Genomic DNA, 15,709 nt, shown 5'->3' with positions numbered 1-15,709 from the left:
ATTTTATATTGTATGTTATGTTTTTATTTTAATAATAATTTTTATTATTTTGAAATATATAATATAATATTTTATGTGTTTATTATTTAATGTATTTTCATTTTAATGCATATTATTATTTATTTTTTATTTATTATTTCAAAATAAATTATATAGTATTTTACATGTTTATTAGTAATAGTAATTTTTGGAATTTAAGACTTATTTTAGTTATTTTTGTTTTTAATTTATTTATTTTATTATAAATACATTACTTTGTTTATTTAAAATATTATTTTTATATTTATTGTTATTTGTATTATTTTAATTTTTTGTTAAAATACTTTATATAGTATTTTATGTCGTTATTATTTTTAGTCTGTAAGAACTGGAGTTTGACTGTTTTGTTTACTTGTAGCCAGTATGCACATTTGAGGAAGCGCAGCAGCTGCGTGTTTGTGGTATAAATCAGCATCGCTCTGTCTCGTCTCTTCTCTAATTATTCATCGAGAGAACTGTTAATATCCTGCATGTGGTTTTTCCCTTCTTCGATCTCGCTGTCCTACTCGCTGATCATCACTCCTAAACAAGCTTCGCTTTATCATCACTGCCAACACTTCTCTAATGAAGGCCTGTATGCAATCACCAAAACACACCAGAGGCTCGCAAATTACAGCCCGTTTGTTCCCGCAGCCTAATGCCGGGCGGTCGCTCACCCCACACCCTTTAGACTTTTCAATCCGGCTAAAATTAGGGCCCCCGGCCTACCAGCAGCCCATGATTACCATGTTGTTTCTCCATTTCCATGATGGATTTTGGTGTAGGTTAAGTATTAAAATGAGGGTTGGATCTTCAGCGGAACATCAGGATCTCGGCATGGCTTTGAAGGAGGAGAGGACAATTATTAAATCCGCATGGCCAGCTCTCTTCCAAGGTTGCGTTCCTTCATACTGCAACCCCCTCTAATACCCTAACATCCACTTAACCTAAAATGCCTCGCTGTCTCCTCCAACTGTCCACCCTGTCTGACCAGAGGGAGACACATGTTTACTTCAGCTACTTGTGTTAAATGTCACGCATATTGATGCAATCTCTGTCTGTCTGTCTCTCTCTCTCACACACACACACACACACACACATTTGGGCCCACTGAGGGCATAAGTGGCTGTCTCTTATCACCAAGTATGTGAAAAATGTGTAATGTGGGCAGAGCTGAATTTGATTAAAGTGAGGAAGTTTACAGAGGAGGTAAAGTTTGATGAGCAGGCCTGGCAAAGTGGCACAATGACTAAATTGGTTGTTTTGCTCCAGGCACGTAAAGAGGGCGTCTTTTTTGGGGGGCCTACCGAAGGGCTTTTAATGTGAGAGTTTAGCACATGACTGATTTAATCATAATAACATGTGGTCTGTTCTGTTTCAGTTGATTAACTTAATTGTTATTCCACAAGTGTTTTTAAAGGCTCTTTTGATGGATGTCATTCTAAGAGCATGTGAGCAAAGATTTAAAACTCGTTTTATTGAACTTTAATGTATCTGATGAAAGTAAATGATCAAGCACTGGTAGCACACTTCAGAAAACAGTCTGGGTCTATGTAATGAAGTGTGACCAAGACATTATAATTTCCTTGTTCATTTATTTAACTTATTTATTAAAAATTGAAATATCCCTATGTGTGATACATATGCATGTAAATGCGTGATTATAGCATATATATATATTTTATACTGTTTACTAGATTAAAAGTATTCATATTTTTTATTTAAAGTTTAATTAATACATTTAATTATATTATTTCATTTTATAATAAATATATTTAATTATAAATTTTATCATAAATGCTTGTTGATGTAGATGTGTATGTTTTATGTGTATAGCATTATATTTTTACATGCCGTCGTTATGCTTTAATCAGGTGGATTTTATTTTATCTTATTTTATAAATAATTTGTCATGTTTTTCATCCAAAATAAATGTTTAAAAAAAAAATGGTGTATTGATAGAAATGAAAATAAAAATCCAGACACCAATACAAGTACGTGCAAGGGAGCAAAAGAATAATGTTGAAGTTCTAGCCTCAGTGTACATTCTCTGTGTCCATTATATATTACGAAACCCCAGCACCCTGTAAAACGATATGTATAACATGCCTCTCAGACCAAGGCTCCGTCGAGTGTAAATATTTGGAGTGTTGAGAGTCAGAGCAGTCACTGTTACAGTCAGAAGGCCCTTGAACTATTCGTCTCTCATGCCTGGTGGCGAGAGGGATGTACCACTCTGTCTGCTGGTTCTCTCTGTGTTCCGTCTTTGACCTCTGGAGCCAGACACTCGGGGTCCTCAGTCACTCCTCAGTCTGACGTCTATGGCGGGCGAGCAACTGGACAAAGTCAGTGTTGTATTGGGGAATGCTGGTGATTGTGAATGAGGCTAGAGGGGCAGGGAGGGCTGGGGATGTTTTTGTGCTTCAGGGCTGAGCTGAACTTCCTTTAGAGGTGTAAAGGATAAAAAATCGCTGGGAATGGGGTGAGTGTGAGTGTGAGGCGACGAAGGAGATGAGCGTCTGAGCCCGGTTTTAGTTTTCATTTCACCACCATAACCCAACCCAAGAAGCATCACCTTTCAACTATTACACTTTGTAGCCACTGTATACTTGTAAGATATTTTTTCCTCTTAAAACAATACAATTAAAATATTTATATTTATAAATTTTTTTATTTATTCTTATTGGTATTGCAAAGTTTGCCAGAAGTTGCCTGAACTGTTTTCAGCTTCAGCTGTGACTGCCCCCACTTTCTCTCCATCATTATTTTAATAAAGTGTCATTACCACAATTATTGAGGCGATTAGCTTGTTAGAAGACCATCCATCAGAGAACAACAAAAAACAAGCGAGGTCACGGTCAGCAGACGCAAATGTCAGGTCACAGTGTGGGCAAAGGAGGCGTCGTCTGAAAACACCCTGTGCGTCTTATTACGGGCAGTTGCCGCCTCCTTCGAATTTCATTATGGCTTTAAAAGAGGGGCTCAAAGTATGTAAGAGCTGGCGTTAAATGTTAGTTTTCTGCTTTCAATCGCATGGTTTGCGAGTCTTCGCAGGGGTACGTTTGAGGGGCCTTTGTGCAATGTGGCAAAAAGAAAACTCTGTGAACTGGGCCGGCTTTGTTCCTGTGCGGCATTGCAAAATATGATTTGAGACGAGGACCCCAGGCCCATTCTTTCAATGGGCACTTTTTATTTTCTGCCAGCATTCTAATCAGTGCCGGGCCCTTGAGTTGAAGCATTAACATAAAGCCACACTGTTCACCTGGAGTCACTTCTGTCCTGTAGGCTCAAGAAAGGAATTTAGGGATCTGTCATCTGCCAGACATTAGACTCCCCATCTCACTCCCCACATCTCCCCAACCAGATTCCTCCTTTTTTTTTTTTTTTTTTGAATGAATGAATGAATGAATGAATGAATTGCATTACTTACCTCTATGGCATCTTGCTCATCCAACTTTGGCAATCAGATTTAAACTCTGAATTTCAATCCCTCCATTGGCAGCAAATACGACATGGTCCATTTTTCTCCTCTCAAGTGAACCAACTAGTGGTCAAACAATATATATAGTCTTGGTTCCCAATGAGCAAAGACCACGGTGTATATTTTAGTGTAGCATGCTATATTATTAATAAAAATACTATAAAGGAATACATAAAAGATTCAAGAATTTGCTATGTAGAGTATAAATCTATTTTTATATTTTAAATAATTTAATTTTTATAAGTTCAAATTAGTAAACGAGTATTAAAAAAAAAACATGAATTTTTTGGGGGATATCATATTTATTGGCCACTCCGTACTCATTAGGATATTGGCATCGACCACTATATATCTTTAACTATATATAACTAGAACCTACAACACTGCTGTTCAAAAGTTTGGGGTCAGTATAAGAAATTATAATTGAGTATATTGAGTAAAGATGCATTAAATCAATCAAAAGTGACAGTAAAGACGTGTAATGTTACAAAAGATTGTTCTATTTCAAATAGATTTAATTCTTTTGAAATGTCTATTCTATTCTACAAAAATATTTTGCCAAATTTAGTAAGCAGTACAACTGTTTTCAGCATTGATAATAATCAGAAATGTTTCTTGAGCACCAAATCGACATATTAGACTGATTCGGAAGCATCATGTGACACTGAACACTGGAGTAATGTGCTGAAAATTCAGATTTGCTATCACAGGAATAAATTACATTTAAAAAAATATTAAAATACAAAACCGTTCATTCAAAATTGTAGTAATATTTCACCAAATTACTGTTTTTTTACTGTATTTTAGGCAAATAAAAGCAACCTTGGTGAATCTAAGAGACTTTCAAAAAACTCTGAAAGCTAATTATTTCAACCCCAAATTTATGAACGTCAGTGTACATGTGGAGCCGCATCAATATCATTTGAAATAGGTGTATAAATGTTCATAATTATAAAACACCTATTCTGCAGGACTAGGTAAAGGCGGCTGACAGGAGGAAACCCGTTTCCGCTTCCAAACAACACCAACATGAGCATGTCCTTGTGCGTATCCTTATTTAACATGAAAACTTAATGGTTTGGGCCGAGAAGGCTGCTGATGAGTTGACCAGAGCTGTGTGTATGATGCATCGAGAGAGAAGTTCTCATCTTCTTGGCCAAAGATATGGAGATTGAACAGGACAAGTCATTAAGTTTTCACGAACCCGCTCTCCCAGGGCTCCCTAACCTCCCGCTGCTCTACGGGACAGAGTGGCGTTCAGGGTGTCACAGCAGAGAGCTTGAGGCAGTTTACAACACTTCCTAGTGCTTTCCGTTCTCACTTTTTCTGTCTAACGCACGCTTTCTAGAGCAAAAGCTGTTTATTGGTTGTGTCAAGGGAGCTACTTTGCAGATAAATGACAGGGTTTGGTGAGTAACGTTTACCCAAGTATCTTTCTTAGGCAGTAATGAGAAGGAAGTGTTAGGACCTTGACCATGCCAGCCCTGCCACGCTGCTTTCTGGACCCAGCGCTTTGTTTACTTTAGCACAACATTAGCTTCAGTCTCTGTATTACAGATCTCACACAAGGAGTAGCGTTTGTGGCTGTACTGGGAGATTTGTTCAAATTAGACCTCTAGAGATCATATAACCTAAGTGGAAACAAATGTTGCCACTTTTCGAAGTCATCATCCTCCGTAGCGGACGGGATGGGGGGGCAGTGTGTGAGAGCCAAAGCTGTGAGTGGGAGGCCGAGCTATGCCACGGCCCTGGCTTCATTCACGAGCCGCCACGTTTAAGATGATAATGAATGGCCGTCAATGAAATGGGCTCCTGTGCTGATATACGCAACAAGCTTGTCTTTCTCACGGCACCGCAGCGGGCAAAGAGAGGCGCCCCTTTGTCACGCCGGCTCATGTGCTCTGTCGGCTTTTTGCATCTAGTAAAATACGCCTCATTGTCTTGAATGTCAACTCTGTAGATCTCCAGACCGACAGCATTCTTCGAGTATGTGACTTTGTGGACTCACATTCTGCTCACCCCTCTTTCATTAGATTAACCATAACCCCATCCATGCTCTCCTGACTTGTGTTGTGTCCCGGGGAGTGTTTGTAGCATTTTAAGCAAATTTAGGCTTCAGAACATTGTGATGTACAGTGTAAAATGCATATTAATTTTGAGATTTTAAGAAGTTTGGGGTGAGTTATTAACAGTATTACAGTTTTACATTCTAAATTTTTTAGACTTTTTATTAAAAAATAAAAATGTATTCATCAAGGATGCATTAAATAGATCAAAAGTGACAGCAAAAACTTTTATAATGTTGCAAAAGATTTATATTTCGAACAAATCCTGATCTTTTGAACTTTCTATTTGTCAAAAAATCCTGAAAAAAATTTAAATGTAATGTTTCCAGAAAAATATTAAGCAGCACAACTGTTTTTAACATGGGTAATAATAAGAAATGTTTTTGAGCACCAAATCGTCATATTATAATGATTTCCGAAGGATCATGTGACATTAAAAACTGGAGTAAAGGCTGCTGAAAATTCAGATTTGCCATCATTGGAATAAATTACATTTTAACATGTATTGAAATACAAGACTGTTATTTTAAATGTTAATAATATTTTAGAATATTACTGTTTTTATTGTATTTTTTATCAAATAAATGCAGCCTTGGTGAGCATGCGACTTGTTTCAAAAAAATTGTGAAGACCCATATTTTTGAATGATAGTGTAATTATTAGTGTTTTCAAAGATTACCTTTGAATAAGCGTTAAATGATGGCAAAGGTTATATAAATAGGCAAAATGGGAATAATAAAATAGAATATATTATGCATTGCTATTCATGGAAGGTTTTGCTACATGTTTTGTTAAAATGGTGTAAAAGAAGTTTATATTCAAACCGAATTCATGGGATTGCTTTTCATCAATGCTATTTATTTGAGTCTGGCTGCTATACAGGAGAGCAGGCCTGAGCTGGCAGTGAAAAACATTTATTTATAGCTATCTGAAAGCTGTGTAGCCTACTGACTTCTCTAATGTGTGCTGTTGGCAAATGAAAAATCTACTTTAAGAACAGATACAGCTATTTTTAGCACTTACCTCCCATTTGAAAGCCATACATCGGCATTTCTTTGCATTGCACATCCTTGTTTTTGTCGGAAATCTAAAAGTGTTTGAAACAGCAATGAAAGGCAGGTGTGGTGTGAAAATATATATGTCCCGTTTACACGAAGGCCCTCCCCTTCCTGCTCTGCCACACAACTTGTGGTCCAGCTTAATAATGCATAATGTCCAGATTCGGGTTTCCTTTTACTGTGCAAATTTAATAAAATTCTAAAAGTGAAGTGTTTGCTGAGCAATGATTGATTGTTTAGCACTTTTTCATTTATTTTGTGTAATAATGCTAGGAACTGTGATGCTAATTGCATTCAAAGCCATTTTCTTCAGTAAGGAGTGTAGCGGTAATGTGCTCTGGCCATATGGTTGTGGTGAATTGACGACGGATATTTGACTCTGTGTTGTAGTGATGGGAAGCAGTGGGCCGTATGCCACAGTGATACTGAAACAATAGCGAGACCCAAGCACATGAGGTCAACCGTGTGCACGGTCCCTGCCTGCAGGCAGGAAGGATACAAGCAAAAAAAAGACAGAAGAGAAATAGCCAGAGGAAAGAAAAAAAATAGAAGTGATACTGAATGGATAGTGGTTGATGAAGACGTCTTCCCTTTCTCCTCCATTGTGTGGCTTATACAGCCACAGTCTCTTTCCAAGAGGTCACAGTGCACTTTTGAACTTTCACTCTTTATGGACATTGGCCCTGTGTTTCCCCGGGAGAAAATCCATGCCGTTTCCCATGAAGCGAACACATGGGGCGGACGAGTCAATTAGATCAAATTTGAACAAATCTCTCAAACCAATGAACCTTCTCTGAAAACGTACAGCTTTTTTCTTCAAACCCCAGCTTTTCTGTGTTATTAGATCTATGATATTAGAGTGGCATATTGAATATTTTATCGACTGTCTGCATGCCTTGCGATGACCTGCCTGACATGCTAACTTCTCCTCTCAAAAGAGACTCTGTGTCACTCTGTATCAGGCAGCCAGGCATGATGCTCCCCGCACATTTCCTGTGAATAAACTCCTGCGCAGCAGGGGGGAACACAGAGCAGAGGTGAGCAGGGTGCACACACACAGTACACACCAGCCCCCCTCCCCTGATAGTCCCTCCTTCCCCCTGAGAACGGCCTTATAAAATCCGTGGAAGGCCTCAGTGAGTTGAAGCCTCCTTAAACCTCCTTTTATCACTTGGAGTGGCTCTTCTTATGGAACACTCTGTCCAGGTCACAGCACGGCTCCCTATGCCCAAATACAGTTAACCACCTCCTGCACCACATTCTTTATCTGAAGTAAATGTGTGGGTGTCACTTTTGCATAAAACCATCCTTTCATGCATGTTAATGATTGTACTTCATAAAATGAGAGTTAAAGGTGCACTGTTTCCACTTGATTCTATTTTATTTTACATACATTTAAGTTGCCCTGTCATGTTGGATGTCAATTTGAGATGATAAACACATCTTAAATCTTAAAATAAATGCATCTTTCACCCATTTTACTTCCATGATTCATTAGGGGTGTAAAGGTACACAAACATGACGGTTCGGTATGTACCTCGGTTTTGACGTCATGGTTCGGTATGTTTTCGGTACAGCAGGAGGGAAAAAAACTAAACATAATTTTTTTTTTTTTATTATTAAACAATGGTTTACTGAACAAATTGCTCTTTCTTTAAATAAATTCAGTTATAATTAAATTTTTCTTAGGGATAAAAATCTACCTCAGCTTCTGCTCTAAAACTATAGGGAGCCCTTTTTCATTACTATAATGTTACAATTAACAACAGAGCCCAAACTTAAATTCATATTTTGAAAATTTTCAGTACGAATACGTGTACCGTTACACCCCTATGATTTATATTTCATTAGTTATATATTTCATTTATATAAATGCTTTTCTTCAGAATTTTCTGAGCTGTTTCCACAACATAATAAGCAGCACAGCTGTTTTTAACATTGATAATAACAGTAAATTTTTCCTGAGCACCAAATCAGCATAATGGAATGATTTCTGATGGATTATGTGACCTTTGAAAACTGGGGTAATGACCACTGAATTCAGCTTTGCCATTACAGGAATAAATTACATTTTAAAATATAGCCTATTAAAATGGAAAACATATATTTAAAATTGTAAGAAAATTTCACAAATTACTGTTTTTACTGTATTTTTGATCAAATAAATGCAGCATGTGAGACTCCTTTTAGAAACATAACAAAATTGACGGACCTTACATTTTTTTCAACAGTAATTTATCCACATTCTTGATGACAGTGCACTTTGCAGTGCTAAAATCACTTTAGCAGAGGTGCCAGCTGCAATTTGTTTGTCTCACATTAGGGCAACATTATGGACCATGCCACAGGTTATGGGGAATACAAGTTCTCTCTCAGAGTCATATATCTGCCTCCAGTTCCCCTTCAACCACACTGTTCTTTAAATGTAACAACACAGCACTTACACACTTCCAACCCCAGACAGAGCAGAGACTAGAATGTCAGTCGCCGGTCTTTTGTCACAGTGGTCGTTTTACAGGAGTCATTTCTCCAGCCCTGTTTGACTTGTTTGTTTGTTTTGTGTGATGTTTTCCAGAAAAGTTGACCATGAGCCACCAATATCATATCTTTAAAGTTCACATGGTTTCGCCACACTCTTATTTTGCATCCCTTGCTCGTCTGAATTATGTCAAAGTGTCCCCATCTGTCCTCAGAACTGTGGAGAAACACTCAGCCACCCGGCACCCTGCTCAATGCACGTCTTTGTGTTGAAGCTTTTATGGGCTTTGGCTCGAGTTCATAACGTCATTGAGGGACTACAAAACATTGGTTACGATGCTGACTAAAGCTCATGTCATATCTGCAGTGATGTTTAAACACAGTGGTGTTTGTGGTCTTTATATGGCGTCATATTGTGCTCCTCTGGTCTTATGTGACTGTCCTACACTCAAGTGTGAGGAAAAATGGGATAATACATGAAAAGCTGTGGAGCAGAAAGTACTGCACTTGCTTATGACATATAAGAGCTGTTGCCTCAGGGTGTCCCAGGTTCAAATTTGGCCTCAGTCATCTTTCATTCCCTTTCTGTCTTCCCCACTTTCATGTCTGCCATCACTGTTTTATAAGGCCTAACATTCTTACAAATTAAATCAAATTTAAAAAGCTTTTTATTTTTAGCATGTTTGGTTATTATTTCTTTCTTTCCTTCTTTCTTTTTTTTGGCCTTTTGGTGATTTAATTGAGACGAAAAAGGAAAGGTTGGTGAAGAGAGAGATGGTGTCAGGAAATACTGTGAACCAGGTTCGATTGTGTATATTTGTGTATTGGTGTTAATAGGTAGTTAATATACAGTGCTCCTAAAAAGTATTTGGACACTTTTGGAAACATAAATCTCTGTTTAAAAAAAAAAAAATTAAGTTGATTTTTATTTTATTAATACCAAATATCATAGTGACATCTGAAAACATAATACTAGAACTATGATTGATTGTTCTAGTGTATGATACATTTCATTTTAACCAATTATATACAAATATATTTTTATTTATTTTATAGTATTATTTATTAATACTATTATTATTTATAACCCAGTAATTGGGTTGTTTTGACCCAGCGGTTGGGTTACTACCCAGAAGGTTGGGTTAAACATTTAACCCAACCACTGGTTCAAAACAGCCCAATTGCTTGGTTTGTCCCTATTTAACCCAGCACTGGGTTGTATTTAACCCAGCATTTTTTAGAGTGTATAGTATGCATTTAAGTTTTAGTGATTTTATGTGCTTTTGTCATTTTTAATAGTTATTTTTTTATTTCGATTTAATATTTCTGTTTAGCATTAAATTGTCTATTTCAGTTTTAATAATTTTAGTGCTTCAACTTAAACTTACTCTATTTTAGTTGCCAGTGCAACATTTTCTAAATGTTCAGTTTAGTTTTGTTTATCTAATGTTAACAATATCAGTACAATATAACAATATTTAATTTTATTTTTCAGGAATTTCTGAAAACAATTTTAACAGTAAGAACACTGATAATATATATATATATATTAGGGCGTGGTTTTGCGCAACTCGTCAGTGAACAATGGCTCTGTGTAGTTAATGCTGCTCAATGTGAAGGCACGCAGGTGATGGAGATTTACCGCTGATTACAGAAACGGCTTTACTGATAAGATGCGCGTTAAATATCGCATGCGATTTATCGTGCAGCCCTAATATATATATATATATATATATAATTCTTTCGAATAATGATTAGATTTAATCTCATGGAGTCAATGTTGTCTGCTCAATTGAGTGGTCAGCAGTCTAGTCAGATGTAGAGATCTGTTTGTGCAAGTATGGCCCCGGCTCTGTTTCTTTCTGAGTGCTACCCGAAAGCCTAGACCACATATTGATTCCTGCAGGTTAAGCGTCCAGCTCTTTCAGAGCATCGTAAGAGACATGATGAAGGCCCATGCATTTAACATAATAAAAACCACCTCACTTAAACCTGCACATCCACAGAGAGTCAGAGTCTGAGAGAGAGTTCAGCCACCTCCCTCAGAGATCTCAGCAAAAAGCTCTCTGACATCTCCTCGGGCTCTTCCCTCCTGAGGTGTTTCATCCCTTGTCGCAAAAAGTGTTAAAAAGAGGTCAAAGAAGCAAAGTGAAGTTTGCCCAAATGTTTTCTGGAATTGCATTTATGGCTTCTGTATAGCGAAGTGGCAGATGTAGTGAATAAATAAAGTTCCTCTCCAGCAGAAAGCTTCTGAAGGGTTAGACCAAGCATGTCGAGAGAGTTACTGTTATCCACGTAAATGCTGGAAATGTAATTCAGCCCGAGGTTGGAACTGTAAAAGTGAGACCGACATGTTTTTTCTCCCCTTTTACATTTTTCCTTTTAATACTTCTGAGTGTAAGCTGGCCGTTTTAAAAGGTTTTAAAAGGTTCAGGACTGAAGGTCATATGATGGTGCTGAGGAACAAGCCACCCCTCCCCGCTCTTGCCTGGAGAAAGCACTATAAAACTTTGATGCCCAAATTAGGTTGTTACTCATTTTGCACCTTCCTGCTCACAGTATTGACAGCGGCGGTGAACTGCTGCGGGGAGATAGCATCTCAGCGTTTGGACTGGGTACTCCGCCTCGCGGCCGCTGACAACAGCAGAAGTGTTTTAACAGGGTTTTAATGGCCAGCCACTTCTGCTCCTGGGAACATTGAAAATAGCTGCTTTGAAAAGAAGAAAAAAAAACACTCTTTGGCTGATGGGAGCTGACATGGCCTGCTTTTTCAGTCGCCATGCTCATGTGACTTTTGCATCAGAGCTGCTGGGAACATCTTTTTTCCCCACTTTTTTCTAATTCCTTCCCTGTCAATTTCTCTGGGAGAAAGACAGGAAAAGAGTCACTGGACCAACACCCAGATCAGAAGAGTTTTTATTGTATTTTTTAAGTATCCATTTAATTACAGTTTGTAATAATATTATGTAACATAATTTGATGTAAATTAAAAAAACATACACAAGCTTCAAACGTTTGGGGCCAGTAAGATTTTTTAAAGATGTTTCTTTAAAGACATCTCGTATGCTAACCAAGGCTGCAATTATTTGATCAAAAATACAGTAAAAAAATATGAAAATATTATATATATTTTCAAAATATTATAAATTGTGAAATATTATAACTGTTTTATTGAATATATTTTAAAATGTAATTTATTATTGTGATGACAATGTTGAATTTTCAGCAAACCATTACTTTACTCTTCAGGTTCACGTTATTCTAATGTGAAAATCATTATAATATGCTGATTTGGTGCTCAAGAAACATTTCTTATTATTAGCGTGCAAAACAGTTGTGCTGCTTAAAAACTTCATGGAAATGTTTTATATAACTAATATAAAATGTATCTTAATGACTATAATAATATAGAAATATTTTATGAAAAAAATGTTAAAAAGAATATAAAGAACATAAAATAGAAATATTTTGTATCAATGTAAATGTCTTTTGATAACTTTTTAATGCGTCCTTGCTGAATGAAAGTATTAAAATATATATAATTTAATATATATATATATAATTTTAAACTTGTTTTGAATGGTAATATATCATGTATTTCAATCCAGTAACTAATAATGTTTCATCCCTGTCCCTCTCTATGTGTGTGTATTTATATATTTATATTAGTTGACTCATTATATATAAATATAATAAACAATATGAAATTATGCCGTATATTTTAAGTTCACATACTGAGCAGAGCTAGAAAAAAGGGGGATGTTTTTTATGGCTTCTGTCCATTTTCCCCTTTCTGTCCACATGCTCCCTCCCTTCCACTGTCCTTGTTTGATTGGCTGGTCAGTTAAGTGTGTGTTGACAGAGATTGGGCTTTGCCCTTTTGATAGGGGCTGAGTGCCCTTGCCGCCCCTGCCAGCCCCCCACTCCAACTGCCCACACTGGAAACCTGGCCCCTGCATTGTGCTCCTGAATGGGGGCCCTGTGTAGCATTGTGGCCCTGCTGGCTATGCTCATTAGCAGAGTTTGGCGACACACAGTCCCCCTGAAAGAGTCTGCTTGTTGCCACACAATAGATAAGCCCTGAATGTAGGCTCAGAGTCTGGCTCCATGCTGACACCTCTCAGCAGCCACAGCGCTCTCATAGCCACTGCTCAGCTCTCGGCCTGCGCTGTACAGCCGCTGCGCTCCTCTCCGCTGGTCCATTCAGTGCAGGAAATTGCACGGATGTGGGAAAATAGAGAAAGATTTGCTTAATTGATGTAACTGGGCATTTCCTATGATGTCATATAGGTCATTCAGCTTCCTGCTCATGACACTTTTGAGCACACACCCCCCATTACCCCATGCAGCATATATGCACACATAGCCACATTGCTCTTTTCTGTCTGTAATGGAACATTTTAGGTCCAATACAAGTGGCATAATGTTGATTACCACTGAAAAAAGACTCATCCTTTGTTTTTCTTTAAAAAAAATATAATTAAATAAGTTACAGTGAGGCATTTACAGTAGACATGAATTGGGCCACATGAAATGTGAAGCTTATAATTTTATTAAAATGTTTTAATTAAAGCTGCAGTCCGTAACTTGTTTTGGTTAAAAATGATCCGAAATGATTCTAATTTGAGCGGTACGGGTAGGTTTTTTCGCGGGAAATTCGAGCATGCTGCCGCGTCATTACGTCACGTCTGTTAACATAAAGAAGTTTTCCCGGCTACTAGGCAATCGCATGTGAGGATCCTGCAGGTGGCCGATCGTTTATAGCCTTTTCTCACAGCAGCTGGAATAATTAAATGTATCATTTTGATGGTGGATTGTAATCCATAAAGGAGTATGTGTTTATGAAACACATGTGAATGAAATTAAATTATATTCCAGTTATAAATGTGCTACTGATTACAGATATCCTGGGATTACAAAGATTTGTATTTTAAAGACAACCACTTCGAAGGGAGCATAATTTGCTTTTTGGGTTAAAAGAATTTCTTAATATGAAATTCGAAGAGTATGACAATTAGATTAGACTGTGCAGAAATTGAAATCTACACGCTAATACACACTATACTCAGTCACCAATGCTGATATTGTTAACATTAATCATTTGAGAATAAAGTATAACAATAATAAAAATTTGAACGGTTTGATTTGATGTGAGCTAACCGATCTTTAGATTTAATCACCATTGGTAGTGAGATTTATGGTAATGCTTTTTTCCTCAGTTGGTCAGAACAAACGTGGCAGACTTGTTACTTGTTCAGATGGCAATATACGGTGAAAATTCTTATTTGGGTCATATTCCAAGACGTAGGCTAGAATCTGTGGTTGCGAAGTACAGTAAATATCCACACCAGTGCGGTGACTGACTGCCACACACACATACTCCTCAAAATATTAGATTCATCCGCTCTGGAGCCGTGCCGACTCACAACCCAAGCAAGCTAGATAATTCCGCACACAGCTGCAATTCCAGGTTTTCAAACAGAAATGCGACAAAGAGGCAAAACTTACGGACTGCAGCTTTAATTAGAATTTTATAAAAGCACTTTCATTAATTCTTATGTTAAAACGTGTATTATGTGAGCTGTATTTTCATTGTTGTTTAAGCTTTATGATAAAAGATCATCATAAATTGTAAATAAAATGACAGAAATCTTAGTATACTCTTAAAAAATAAAGGTTCTTTATTGGTATTAATGGTTCCATGAAGAACTTTTAATATCCATGGATTCTTTCCGTTATTAATTTAGACTTTAGTATTACAAAATGGTTCTTTTAAGAACTGTCCTTTTAAAGGTTCTTTGGTAAAACTAAAATGGATCTTCTAAGGCATTGCTGTCAAAGCATCCTTTCAGAACCTTTTTTTTTAAGAGTGTAACTAATTAGTGGCTATACTATTTAATATGTGAGTATTTTAATGTTTTAATTACATATTCGCTTTTCACTGTAACCTAGATTTTTGCTTTTTATTTAGAGAAAAAGAGGGACAAGTCAAAATCATTTTTGATAACCAACATTATGCCAAAAATGCTGTTGATTGAGCTTAACTTGAACCCAGAATATTCCTTCAAAAGTGCCATGCTTATTCCCAACCATTTCAAATGCACCGGATAGAACACATCAGATCCGATTTTCCTCTCCTCGGCTCAAAAATTCATAATCTGGAATGAAAGCAATCAGCATGAAAAGTTCATGCCTCCATTTGCTGTCATCTGTTTGGGTGGTCAGCTCGAAGTGTACCGCGTTTCAGTTGTCGTCTTGTCCCCTCCGAAGTGGCACAGCTGCGAAAGTTTGTTTTCACCCATCGTCTTCCATTATCTGCCTTAATCAAATTCCTGCTTTTGATCACGGTGAAGGGTATATGCGGTCAGGCCAGGGGGACCTGGCAGGGGGAGAGTGTGGGACATCAACAGGGGGCTTTCATGTTTCCCATCTCCTCTTAACTGAGCTTCATTGTATGAGTGTGGGTCAGTTTAAAAGCAATTGCATCAAATCGTGTAACCTGAGCCGTGGGCTGAGCGCTGGGCTATGTTGATAAGACCCGAACAGAGAGGAGAATAGGTGATAGCTGGGTCAGATACAGGGAAGTGTCTGTCCTTCTGAATACTCAG

General features: G+C 37.3%; 1 protein-coding gene across 1 annotated transcript in view; it reads left to right on the top strand.

The window, feature by feature from the left end:
- bcas3 (BCAS3 microtubule associated cell migration factor) overlaps positions 1-15,709 on the top strand; it is a 238,299-nt gene that overhangs the window by 145,552 nt on the left and 77,038 nt on the right. The gene's annotated exons all lie outside the window — the stretch shown is intronic.

This window comes from Sinocyclocheilus anshuiensis, unplaced genomic scaffold (genome assembly GCF_001515605.1).
Source record: "Sinocyclocheilus anshuiensis isolate Anshui unplaced genomic scaffold, SAMN03320099.WGS_v1.1 scaffold319, whole genome shotgun sequence".
NCBI lineage: Eukaryota > Metazoa > Chordata > Actinopteri > Cypriniformes > Cyprinidae > Sinocyclocheilus > Sinocyclocheilus anshuiensis.
The sequence above is the reverse complement of the archived record's forward strand: the minus strand, read 5'-3'. Positions and strand labels throughout refer to the sequence as shown.